The following is a 13,926-nucleotide window of genomic DNA, read 5'->3' as shown; positions in this document are numbered from 1 at the left end:
ATCTATCTAGAAAGTTAATATTTGCAAATCCACAATATGGCATCAGAAAGTTGATGTCCTCCTAAATGACTTGAAGTCATTGTTATTAAAGTCAGTGAAAATATCTTAAGCCATATGAGTTTGAGAATCTCTGAGGGCTTGGCTAATTTTAGTTTTCAAGTTACATCATTTATTCTACCTATCCTGAGTATTAGGTGTAGAGCAGACAGTGGATCTTTTCAAAAAATGATGAGCATTTATAAAGCTATTTAATGACAACTGCATGAAAATGGCTGTCTCTGTCACTGCAGAGATAAAGTTAGAATTACCAGTATTGTCAGAGTCAAAACTCTTCAGCAAGGAAAAGATTCAATCCATACTGTGATTATGAAACATTGTCCAGGAAAAAGAGGTATAGTTACATGTAACTATGAAGGGATATTCAAAGGAAACATGAGGTTTAGGTTCTTGTCCATGTCTTAAATTTATAATTTTACCAACATTTCCAGGAGACATGGATCAAAAACATCATCAGCAATTGTATTGAAGTTTTATGCACCAGTGGTGATTGAGTGGAATAGCCAATTTGTTCTACTAGTTTTGGGCAAATTTTCTTTCAAACTTCTCTATCACTATTAAGTGGCCACCTTGAAAATGCCAACAACAATTATACTTGTGTAACTTGAAAACAGGTATTTCCCAGTGTCTCTTTCTGATGGTAGAGCTAATCACTGGAATTCTCTAACTGCAGTTTTGAAACTTTCCAAAAACTTGGTCTCTTGAGTTATGGGGTCATGTTTATGAGTATGAGTGAGGGCTATTTGCCTGGACATGAAGTTTAGCCTTCCTTTAGTCTTCATATATTTATTTCTATATATTTGTTTCATATGTGATGGCCTAGTAAATATCTTTGAATAAAGTAAGATTTTTATTTTCTTAATTTATGATCTTTCTAGTACTCTTCATGTTTTGCAGAGTTCTGTTTCTGTTGAGTATCATATTACCTTTACCTGAAGAACTTCCTTTAATGTGTATTTTAGTGCCAGGCAATAAGCAGTGGAATCTCCTTTTTTTTTTTTTTTCCTGGAAAAAATACAAATTATCTCCTCATTTTTGTTTTTTTTTTTTCTTTTTCTTTTCTTTTTTTCTTTTTTTTTTCTTTTTTTCCTTTTTTCCCATGTACCGGGGTAGCTGTGCTGCCCGTAACAGGGCAGAGGTCACAGCCCCCCGCAAGTTCCTGTGGCAGACAGAAAAAGCACCCGCCTGGGGCTGCAGCTGGGTGCAGAGTGAGTCTGCAGTCTCCTCATTTTTGAATTACATTTTCACTGGATGGAATTCTGGATTTGACAAGTATTTTTTTCCTAACACTTTAAAAGGTCCTTTCACTATCTTGTAGCTTTCATAGATTTTGGAAACAAGTCAGCTGCAATTATTTACTCTTGTTTCTGTCTATGAAATTGCCTTTAAAAAAATTCTGTCTGCCTTTTGTATTTTCTCCCTATTTTTTGGATGGCAGTAGTTTGAATATGATATGTTTAAGCATGAGGTTATTTGTTTTTTTGTTTTGTTTTCCTTTGTTTGGTTGGATTGAACTCATCCCACTTGATGGTTTTTGAGTTCCTTGAAACTATGGTTTAACATCTACATTAATTTGGAAAATTCTCAAGTTGTTACTTCTAAAATTTCTTCTATCATATTTGATCTGGGTTCTCTGTCTGGGGTTGTAATTATACATATGTTAGAATATTTCATGTATTTTCACAGCTGTTTGATCTTTGTTTCTCTTTATTTCTTTGCTAATCTTTATTTCTCCTTGTGTTTCAAAATGGTAATTTTCTTTGACTTTTGTTCATGTTGATGATTATTATGTTTGCTGTGTTAAATCTACTCATGGTCCATTGAAAGCAGTCTCCATTTCTAATTACTCTTCCTGTTTTCTAACAATTCTGTTTCCATGTATTTTCCATCTCTCTGCTCAGATTATTCATCTTATTATACATAGCATTTATCTTTCTACTATAATATTTAATATAGTATTCATCACAGTTTTGTTATTTTCATCAAAAAATAGCTCGACATTGGGTCGAGTTCATCTTAGTTCAATTCTGTTGTAGGTTTTCTCTGTTGATGATGTTTGCATATGTGTGTTTTCTTGGGTTTTGATGTCCATTAGGTTTTTATTGGGTAGGTCATTAGACTTTGAAGATTATACAGTTTTTGTTTAAGTGTGGGAGCAGCCTTATTTTCAGGTTTTCACAACCTAAGTGAAAGCTGGATGCACCTACAGTCTCCTTAGGAAGAAGTTCAACCCAATTTTCTCTAACAGTTGATTTCTAATAAAGTATTTACTAAGTTGAAGAACCTGTTTTTTCTAAAAAGTATTATAAAACATTATGGACTACTTTTCTTGGCCCCAGCTAAGCAACATGTGCAGTTAAATTAGATAAAGTCCACCATAGAAAAGTTTTGCCTCTGATAAAGGATCATGCTTTTAGGTCATGGTATATTGTGTCTGACAGTTTCACATTATAATTATTTTGTGACTTATCAACAACTGAGATAAAATCTTGATTTTCTATAAATCTTTCTAATAGATAAATTTAAAACAAAAGGATTTCTCAGGTCAAGACTAACTAGATGTAAGTTTCCTCACTTCTTTAAATGAAAAATTTGTAACCGAATTTAAAGTATTGCAGTGATAAATTAAAATTGTAAGGCAGAAAATTAATAGGAAAAAAGCCTGTTTGCTGAGAAGTCTTCTTAATTGCATCTGCTCTTGCAAGATGGGTAAGTTTTTTGTCCTTAGATCAAGAGAAAGGCTCTGGTAAGCTACTGATCTCTAATGATGTCCATAACGATGAGTTAGACTTGACTAAATTGATTTTTGTGTGTATATATATATATATATATGTGTGTGTGTGCGTTTATGTATTTTTATATATGTATGCGTGTGTTTTAAAGATCACCTCAGTTTTAAGATTTCTCAATGTTCATTCCTATATGGCTTTTAAAAAATCACACAGAACTTTGAAGTCCTCAGTGTCCTTATTAGGGAATTGGGAAATTTAGGAGGACTCCACAGTAAACATCTGAAGCACAGTTATGTATTCTTGACTATATTTATATAATGGTTCTGTTGTCAGTGCTATAAATGAAAAAAACTTCTTTGGTCTAGGTGTTAAATATGTATAACACTTGTTTATAGACTGGTAAGGTAGCGTGTTTGAGCGCAGAATGTAGAGTTACTTTTTTTTTCTGAAAGTATGGCATTTGTCTATACAAAACTCCTTGCTATTTTCATTTATAGAAAGTTACTCAGATGTATATATTTGCTTGCATTTGTTCCTTTTAAATGTGTATTTTTTTCCATCGTGTATTTTTAATTTATATAAATATGTATACAGTGTTATATATATATATATATATATATGTCTGTATAATACTATTGTTCCATTTTTTTACTCACTATAAAGTTCCATTTGAATTGCTACATGTATATAATTATTCTTCTGATTATTGCACAGTAATCTGTGATGTGCAAATATCACATTTTGAATATCCAGAAATCCAGTTATAGAAACCCAGGCTGTCACTTCTTTATCACCATCACACAATAGTGTTATAAGAAACATCTGTTTCTATATATATCCCTTTATTTATATATGTGAGAATTATTTGTGGATGTAAACTGCTTTTAGCGTTATTAGCTTCTACTATATAGGAATACTTAATTTGGCCAAACACCAACATGTGCTCTTCAAAATGGCTGAATCCATTATATTCTCATCACCAATAAACAACCTTTTCCACTTACATCTGTACTAGCACCTAGAATATCGAACTTTCAATATTTAGCCAACTTAATAGACATAAAACGTCTCTTTAAATTTGCTTTACTCTGATTACCAGTGATCTGGAGAATCTTGTCATATTCCAATTAGCCTTTTGGATTCTCTCTTCCATAACTAGAATTTTGTGTATAATATTCAATATTTGTCAATAAAGATCTCAAGGAAAGTATTATTTTATGATTATTGGATTGAAAAAGTCTCTTTCATTTTCTACAAATAATTGATATTTATTTTTCAGTTCAGTAGCTCAATTGTGTCCAACTCTATGCGACCCCATGAATTGCAGCATGCCAGGCCTCCCTGTCCATCACCAATGCCCGGAGTTCACCCAGACTCACGTCCATCGAGTCAGTGATGCCATCCAGCCATCTCATCCTCTGCCATCCCCTTCTCCTCCTGCCCCCAATCCCTCCCAGAATCAGAGTCTTTTCCAATGAGTCAATGCTTCGCATGAGGTGGCCAAAGTACTGGAGTTTCAGCTTTAGCATCAGTCCTTCCAAAGAAATCCCAGGGCTGATCTCCTTCAGAATGGACTGGCTGGATCTCCTTGCAGTCCAAGGGACTCTCAAGAGTCTTCTCCAACACCACAGTTCAAAAGCATCAATTCTTCGGTGCTCAGCCTTCTTCACAGTCCAACTCTCACATCCATACATGACTACTGGAAAAACCATAGCCTTGACTAGACGAATCTTTGTTGTCAAACTAATGTCTCTGCTTTTGAATATGTTATCTAGGTTGGTCATAACTTTCCTTCCAAGGAGTAAGTGTCTTTTAATTTCATGGCTGCAGTCACCATCTGCAGTGATTTTGGAGCCCCCAAAAATAAAGTCTGACACTGTTTCCACTGTTTCCCATCTATTTCCCATGAAACGATGGGACCAGATGCCATGATCTTCGTTTTCTGAATGTTGAGCTTTAAGCCAACTTTTTCACTCTCTACTTTCATCAAGAGGCTTTTTAGTTCCTCTTCACTTTCTGCCATAATGGTGGTATCATCTGCATATCTGAGGTTATTGATATTTCTCCTGGCAATCTTGATTCCAGCTTGTGTTTCTGCCAGTCCAGCGTTTCTCATGATGTACTCTGCATATAGGTTAAATAAGCAGGGTGACAATATACAGCCTTGACGTACTCCTTTTCCTATTTGGAACCAGTCTGTTTTTCCATGTCCAGTTCTAACTGTTGCTTCCTGACCTGCATACAAATTTCTCAAGAGGCAGATCTGGTGGTCTGTTATTCCCATCTCTTTCAGAATTTTCCACAGTTTATTGTGATCCACACAGTCAAAGGCTTTGGCATAGTCAATAAAGCAGAAATAGATGTTTTTCTGGAACTCTCTTGCTTTTTCCATGATCCAGCAGATGTTGGCAATTTGATCTCTGGTTCCTCTGCCTTTTCTAAAACCAGCTTGAACATCAGGAAGTTCACGGTTCACATATTGCTGAAGCCTGGCTTGGAGAATTTTGAGCATTACTTTACTAGCGTGTGAGATGAGTGCAATTGCACGGTAGTTTGAGCATTCTTTGGCATTTCCTTTCTTTGGGATTGGAATGAAAACTGACCTTTTCCAGTCCTGTGGCCACTCCTGAGTTTTCCAAATTTGCTGGCATATTGAGTGCAGCACTTTCACAGCATCATCTTTCAGGATTTGAAATAGCTCAACTGGAATTCCATCACCTCCACAAGCTTTGTTCATAGTGATGCTTTCTAAGGCCAACTTGACTTCACATTCCAGGATGTCTGGCACTAGGTCAGTGATCACACCATCGTGATTATCTGGGTCATGAAGATCTTTTTTGTACTGTTCTTCTGTGTATTCTTGCCATCTCTTCTTAATATCTTCTGCTTCTGTTAGGTCCATACCATTTCTGTCCTTTATCGAGCCCATCTTTGCATGAAATGTTCCCTTGGTATCTCTAATTTTCTTGAAGAGATCTCTAGTCTTTCCCATTCTGTTGTTTTCCTCTATTTCTTTGCATTGATCACTGAGGAAGGCTTTCTTATCTCTTCTTGCTATTAGATACTGCAAATATTTTTCCACAATGTGTGCTAAGTCTGTAAACTTTATGCATATGGTAACTTATTAAAGGTGATATCAGTTTTATATAATTATTATTAATTATTTTTCTGAGTTTATATTTAAAACTTAAAGTCCTTTTTGCCTTTATTTAACAAAATATTCTATTTTTTAAAAAAGTATAGTAACATTTATATTTAGAAGTCATTTATGTTGTTACTTCTTATGATTTGATTCACCCACTTTGCATGTGCTATTAGATTGGAGGTTTAAATTCTTTCCAGGCTTTCCAATATAACTTATTAAATTATCTGTAATTTTGCAATGATTAAATCACCTTTATCACACTGTTTCTTAGCTAAATATTTATTTGTTTTATTGGTCTCTGTGTGGTTTTATTGATTTGCAGTAGAGAAATTTCTTTCCCTCCCTCTTATTCTTCTGCTGATCTTTTTGTTCAATTAACAAATTTGTATATGGACATTTATATTTCCATTACATTTTAGAATGTATTGTGTACATACCATTAAAAAATAAAAATAGGATTTTGATTGTATTAAGTAGGATTAACCTTGCAAAATCCTTCAAGCAAGGCTTCAACAGTATATGAATCAAGAACTTCCAGATGTACAATTTGGATTTAGAAAAGCCAGAGAAACCAGAGATAAAATTGCCAACATCCACTGGATCATAAAGAAAGCAAGAGAATTCTAGACAAACATCTACTTCTGCTTCCTTGACTATGCTAAAGCCTTTGACTGTGTGGATTCCAAAGAACTGGAGAATTTTGAAATAGATGGGAGTATCAGACCACCTTACTTGCCTACTGACTAAACCGGTATGCAGGTTAAGAGACAACAGCTAGAATCTGACATGAAACAATGGACTGGATCAAAATTGGGAAAGTATATTGTCACACTGCTTATTTAACTTATACACAGAGAACATCATGCGAAATGCTGGGCTGGATGAAGCACAAGTTGGAATCATGATTGCCAGGAGAAATATCAAGAACCTCAGATATGCAAATAATACCAACCTAATGGCAGAAATCAAGAAAGAATTAAAGAGCCTCTTGATAAAGGTGAAAGTGGAGAGTGAAAATTCTGGCTTAAAACTCAACCTTCAGAAAACTAAAATCATGGCACATAGTCCCATTACGTTATGGGAAATAGGTGGGGAAATAAAGGAAATAGTAACAGACTTTATTTTCTTAGGCTCTAAAAGTACTGTGGACAGTAACTGTAGCCATGCAATTAAAAGGAGCCATACTCCTTGGAAGAAAAGTTATGACAAACCTAGACAGCATGTTAAAAAGCAGAGCTATCACTTTACCAGCAAAGTCTGTTTAGTCAAAACTATGGTTAATCCACATCCACACAGAAAGATGTGAGAGTTGGACCATAGATAAGGCTAAGCACCAGAGAACTGATGCTTTTGAACTATTATTCTGGAGACGTCCTTGCTGTCCAAGGAACTCTCGAGAGTTATCAAACAAGTCAATCCTAAAGGGAATCAATTCTGAATATTCATTGGAAGGACTGATGCTGAAGCTTAAGCTTCAATACTTTGACCACCTGTTACAGAAAGCCAACTCATTGGAAAAGTCCCTGAGGACAGGAGGAGAAGGGGGCAACAGAGGATGAGATGGTTGGACAGCATCATCGACTCAATGAACGTGAGTTTGAGCAAACTCAGGGAGATAGTGAAGGACAGAGAAGACTGGTGTGCTGCAGTTTATGGGGTCGCAAAGAGACATGACTGGGCAACCAAACAACACCAACAACCTTTATATATTAAACACTTGTTATGTCCTGATTGTTTTAATTGTCCTATTATTCAGAGCATATGTCATGAATTTTATTAGTTTTAAGTCTTTCTCCTTAAATAGTTTATACACTTATTGTGTTAACTTTTAGGTTGTCTATAGTTTTTGCTACCATAAATTCATAATTATATAGAGAAATCCTGTTGAATTTAAAAGCTGATTCTGTATCTGATGAACTCATTGAACTCTTATTAGTTTTAATAGTTTTTCCATTGATTTCTCTAGATTGTCTGCATACAATGACAGTTAAAGTAATTATTCCTCATTATCAGTATTGTTAGACAGTAATGAAACAGTGGACTTTCTTTTGTTATTTTTATTGTTGCTTTTTGTTTGTTTTACTTTTCTTTTGTTTCATTTTCTTAACTCAAAGTGATAACACATGGAATTTCTCTATTGCCACTTAAACTTTTTGTTACATTAATAAAGCTTATTTGGGTAGTATATTAGATTGAAGATCACAACAAAATTGAGTAGAAAGTACAGAAATTTCCCTGTCTCCACATGCACACATCTCCAACCTGGAACATTCCACATTAAAGTACAGTGTTATAAACAATAAACTTACCCAAAGACTGTAGTTTTAATCAAGGCTTACTCTTGGTGTTGTACAGCCATGTGTTTTGAGAAATGTATAATGATAAGTGTCTGCCATTATAGTATCATAAAAAATATTTTCACTGGGCAGAATTCCCCTATCCTTGTCAGTTTATCCCTCCATTCCCCTTAGCCTGTGACAGTCACTATTTTTTTTTTCACTTTCCACAAAAATCATCTTTCCAGAATGTCATATTGTTGAAGTCAAAAACTATATAGCCTTTTCAGATGGACTTATTTCACTTAGTAATATGCTTTTAAGTGATATGTGTTTTCATATAGCACATTTCTTTTTAGCATTGATAATATTCCATTGCCTGGATGCACCATAGTTTAATCACTCACCTACTGAATGATATGTTTCTTTAAAGTTTTGGCAATTGGAAATAAAGCTCCTAGAGATATCTATGTGCCTTTTTTGCATGGACATAAATTTTCAGATCCTTTGACTATGTATAGATCTTCTTTGACTTATAATGGATTACATTTTAATAAACCTTTCATAAGTTGAAAATATAAGTTGAAATGCATTTAATATATCTAATCTATGGAACATCAAGATAGCTAGCTTATCTTGAAGTACTTAGAATACTTATATTAGCCTGCAGTTGGGCAAAGTAATCTAACAGAAAGCTTTTTTAAAAAGCAAAATATTGAGTATCTCATGTAATTTATTGAATACTCTACTGAAGTGAAAAATAGAATGGTTATCAGTGTCTCGGTTGTTTGCCCTCCTGATTGTGTGTCTGACTGGGATCTACAGCTCATTACTGTCACCTGGCATCATGAGAGAGTTTTATAGCAAATAAAATAAAAATAAACATAAATAAATAAAATAGCCCAGGAAAAGATCAAAAAGCAAAATTCAAAGTATGGTTTCTACTGAATGTCTTTCATTTTTGCATCATTGTAAGGACTGCAAGGAGATCCAACCAGTCCATCCTAAAGGAGATCAGTCCTGGGTGTTCATTGGAAGGACTGATCTGAAGCTGAAACTCCAATACTTTGGCCACCTCATGCGAAGAGTTGACTCATTGGAAAAGACCCTGATGCTTGGAGGGATTGGGGGCAGGAGGAGAAGGGAACGACAGAAGATGAGATGGCTGGATGGCATCACGGACTCGATGAACATGAGTTTGGGTGAACTCTGGGAGTTGGTGATGGACAGGGAGGCCTGGCCTGCTGCGATTCATGGGGTCGCAAAGAGTCAGACATGACTAAGCGACTGAACTGAACTGAAAGTACAAAAATCGTAAGTTGAACCATGTTAAGGAACACAATCCTGAATAGTTTAGTAGAATGTTTAATTTTGAAGAAAACTGGCAAACTGTCTAGTAAAGTGGCTATACTCTTTTCTGTTCCCATTAGCAGTGAATGAGAGTTCCTATTGCTCTACATCCTTGCCAGTGTGTGGTGATGTGTTGTTGACAGTGTTCTTGATTTTGGCCAAGTAGTGCACAGTGATATCTAGTATTTTTAATTTGAAGCTTTTTATGATATTCAATATTGAACATCTTTTCATACACTTATTTGTTATCAGTGTATCTTCTTTGGTGAAATATCTTTTGCCCACATTTTAATTGGGCAGTTTTTCCTGATTTTTAAGAATTCTTTGCATATTTTGGACAATAGTCCTTTATCTGATAGATTTCTTGCAAATATTTTCTCAAGTCTGACTTATCTTCTTATTCTCTTGACATTGTCTTTGGTAGTGCATAGTTTTAAATTTTAATAAAGTACAGCTTGTCTATTATTTCTTCAAAGGATCATGAATATCTAAAAAGTTGTCACCATACTCAAAGCTACTAGGTCCTATGTCCTATGTAATCTTTTGAAATCTTACAGTTTTATATTTTACATTTGGTCTATGATCATTTTGAGTTAATTTTGGTGAATGGTGTGAGCTTTGTCTAAATTAATGTTTTTTATGTGGATGTCTATTGTTCCAACACCATATGTTGAAAGAGCTGTTCTTGTTCCTTTGTCAGTGATCACTTGATTATATTTATGTAGGTGTACTGATATTTCTGAGCTCTGTTCCATTGACCTGTTTGTCTGATCTTTTGCCAGTACCATACTACCAAGATTACTGTAACTTTATAGTAAATCTTAAAAACAGGTAATGTCAGTCCTGTGACTTTGTTCTTCTTTAATACTAAATGAGATACTCTGGATCCTTTGCCTTTCCATATAAACTATAAATTCACCACCATTTATATGTATTTTATTTACTATAGTTATTTATTTATTCATCTACTTTTGGCTGTGCTGTGTCTTTGTTGCTGCACATGGGCTTTCTCTAGAGAGTGTGGGGTTGCTCTTCATTGCTCTTTGAGTGCTTCCCTTTGTGGTGGTTTCTTTTCTTGTAGAGCACAAGCCTTAGAGCACCCTGACTTCTGTTGTTGTAGCACGCAGGCTTAGTTGCTCCATGGCATGTGGGGCCTTCCCAGACCAGAGATTGAAGCTATGTCCCCTGAATTGGCAGGCTAATTCTTAATCTTTGGACTACCAGGGAATTTCATTTTATTTACCATGTTAAGATAATTATTTTATTCTGCATTTTTTGAGTTTTTCTTTTTCAACAAAAAAGACTTATAAATATTGAACTTCAGTAAATGCTATTGCTGATGGTTGAGGTATATTTAATGATAAGTTATATTAACATATTTCCCTAATTTATCTATTTAACTGTGTAAGCATTATGAAAAAAGCTAGTTCTCATTTCGTGTGGTTCAGAATTGTACAACTTTTAATTTTCACAATTTAGTTAAATAATAGCAATCCTCCAAAAACATGGGTTAAATTTCATTTACCTTGGTATATTTTAGTATATTTTAACTATGAGTTGTTGCATAAAGTTCAAATTTCTTTGTTAGCATTTTGGCCCACACATCTGTATATAAATACCAAATGTACATCCTGATTGGTGATCATTTTATTTCTTTCAAAGTCTGATAAGTGGTGTTCATTCACTGTGCATCTATTACTCAGTTTTCACATATAGAGAACAAAACATGCATTTGTGTTTCTTCCTTGCTCCCAGTGGTAAACTTACCTAACATTTTACAAAACTGGATAAAGAAGGAAGAATGGGCCAACAAAGATAAAAATGTAACCAGAAGAAGGATGAGGAGAGGAGGAAAAGGGGGAGGTACAAGAAGGGGAAAAGAAAAGTAATGATGCTGAAAGTGAGATACAAATAGAGTGTAGGTAAAGTTGTACAAGAAATAGCTGACCTTGGACATGTTGGCACTACTTCCAATGGAAAGACTGGATTTGTAGCCAGAGGGATTTAATGAAGGTGAACTTACTGACATAAATAAGAAAAGTAATTGTGATAAAAAGGATAAAGATATCCTAGGGAAGTGACCATCTGCAATTAACTTCACATTAAAGAAACTCATGGGGGTATGTCATGACAGTTGAAGCTCAAAGCATAAAATGGTATAAACTGATCCAAACTTTTGGAAAGCAGTACAAAAATTCTTCAAGGCTTAGAGGAAATACTTTCCTGATATTGTGAACTGTATGATAAGAAGAAGGCAAGCACTGTTCAAAATGTCCTTGATAACTATTTTATAAAAGAATAAAACTAATTTTAAATGTTTCTAATGTTTTAAATTGCAGTGTGCTAAATAGGTATTAGGGTTACTATATTATTTTCATCTCCCTAAGCATTTATAACCAAATAATGATCACAGAGCAAAGTGAAGACTGTCTGTACTTCTATTCCCTAATTTAGACTTCTCATTAGAAAATTTGAATGAAGAAGGGTGATACAAATATTTAAATTTCCCTAAGTAGGAATCATAAATCACATCTCACTTTCTTTCAAAGTTTACTACAGAAACTAGATTAAAAATATTTATTTTAGATTTCTGTAAACTGAATTGGTTTCTTATGATCATTCAACATGTAATTATTGTGTGGAAATGGCAACCCATTCCAGTATTCTTGTGTAGAAAATTCCAAGTACAGAGGAGCCTGGCTGGCTACAGTCCATGAGGTCCCAAAGAGTCAGACATGACTGAGTATACACACATATGCATGGATATTTATAAATTATTTTAATAAGAATTATAATTTTCTTTGGGAATGAACTATTGTTATTGAGAAAGTTTTTGGTAATTATAACATAAATAATCTTTTTTATGTAGAGAACTTTTTTACATCTTGTAATTGTTGAACTTTATTTTATATTAAGTGATTGAAAGAAATCTGATAAGAAACTCAGAATCTAATTTGTAGCTAGGTCTTAGTGCTCTTGTACATAGGGTATTTATTCAGGTAGGACTGATCCTATATAGCAAAATCCACAAGTCACGGACTGATTTAAAAAAAAAAAAATCACATAAATATAGAATAGGGCAATTTTAAATTTTACTATTATTAGTTATGCTAACTAGAGTTTGTAATTATTCACATATGTGAAAGTTTATTTTTCAGTTGATTAGATTTCATTATTACAGTTAGTTTTCCTTTGTGATTTCTATTGGTACTTGAATATATAAAGGTGAAGTGAGATTTGTGTAATATAGGCAATTCTTCTTAAAATATCATTATAGCATAAAGAAAAAGAAATGTCCCTGATCTATCAACTTGATTCAATTTAATTGATTATATAGTAGAAAGCTTAATATTATAATATTATTATAATTTTATAATAATATTAGATATTACTCAGAGAACAAAATTAATTTATATCTTCACCTGTGAAGTTATATTACAAACCATAAGACAGACAAAAGAGACATAGTATAGAAGCATCTTTTTCCCTGAGTAAGATATAACACATAAAATAAACAAAGCTATAGTCTATAAAACTATCCAGAAATAAATATGAATATTTATACTGACAACTTATTTATGTCTAAGAAAAATAGATACCAATTCACTGAGATGGAGAAACATCTTAATGAAAATATTGATTGTAAATAAAGAGAGAATTCAATATAAAGCCAAGGGATAATCACCACTGAAATAAAATCAGGTGACCTATGATTAGATATTGTTTGGGTTCATAATATGCTGTCACAACATCTAATGCTATACAATAATATAGTTTGTCTATAACAGCCTCAGGAAAGTTATGTTCTAGGAATTTTACAGTTTTTCAAACTTGCTTTTAAAAATTAAGTCCCCAGAAAATATTTTCAAATGTCAGAATTTAGGGAATAAGATTCCTATGTAGTTTTTTAAAGAATATTACAAATGATAAATTTGGCACCAACTTACAAAGCAGTAGTAGTGATAGAATAACTGGCAATGTACATTGAATCAACTTAGTTGAATTAAACATGTGAAAAATATGTTTTCCAAACAGAACTTTATGTTGTAAGCTATGAAGATAGTGTTAAGCTAATAACTATTCAGTCCAGTTCAGTTCAGTTCAGTTGCTCAGTTGAGTCCAACTCTTTGCGACCCCATGGACTGCAGCATGCCAGGCTTCTCTGTCCATCACCACCTGGAGCCTACTCAAACTCCTGCCTATCGCGTTGGTGATGCCATCCAACCATCTCATCCTCTGTCATCTGCTTCTCCTTCCACCTTCCATCTTTCCCAGCATCAGGGTCTTTTCCAATGAGCCAGTTCTTCGCATCAGGTTGCTAAAGTATTGGTGTTTCAGCTTCAGCATCAGTACTTCCAGTGAATAT

The 13,926-nt window shown here is 34.0% G+C and overlaps 1 non-coding gene across 1 annotated transcript; it reads right to left on the bottom strand.

The window, feature by feature from the left end:
* Positions 1-1,152: 1,152 nt before the first annotated feature.
* LOC129645175 (small nucleolar RNA SNORA77) lies at positions 1,153-1,275 on the bottom strand. The gene has a single exon (XR_008711263.1). It is a non-coding gene; the product is annotated as a small nucleolar RNA SNORA77 (small nucleolar RNA).
* Between the last annotated feature and the right edge of the window lie 12,651 nt (positions 1,276-13,926).

Source organism: Bubalus kerabau, chromosome 2 (genome assembly GCF_029407905.1).
Source record: "Bubalus kerabau isolate K-KA32 ecotype Philippines breed swamp buffalo chromosome 2, PCC_UOA_SB_1v2, whole genome shotgun sequence".
NCBI lineage: Eukaryota > Metazoa > Chordata > Mammalia > Artiodactyla > Bovidae > Bubalus > Bubalus kerabau.
The sequence above is the reverse complement of the archived record's forward strand: the minus strand, read 5'-3'. Positions and strand labels throughout refer to the sequence as shown.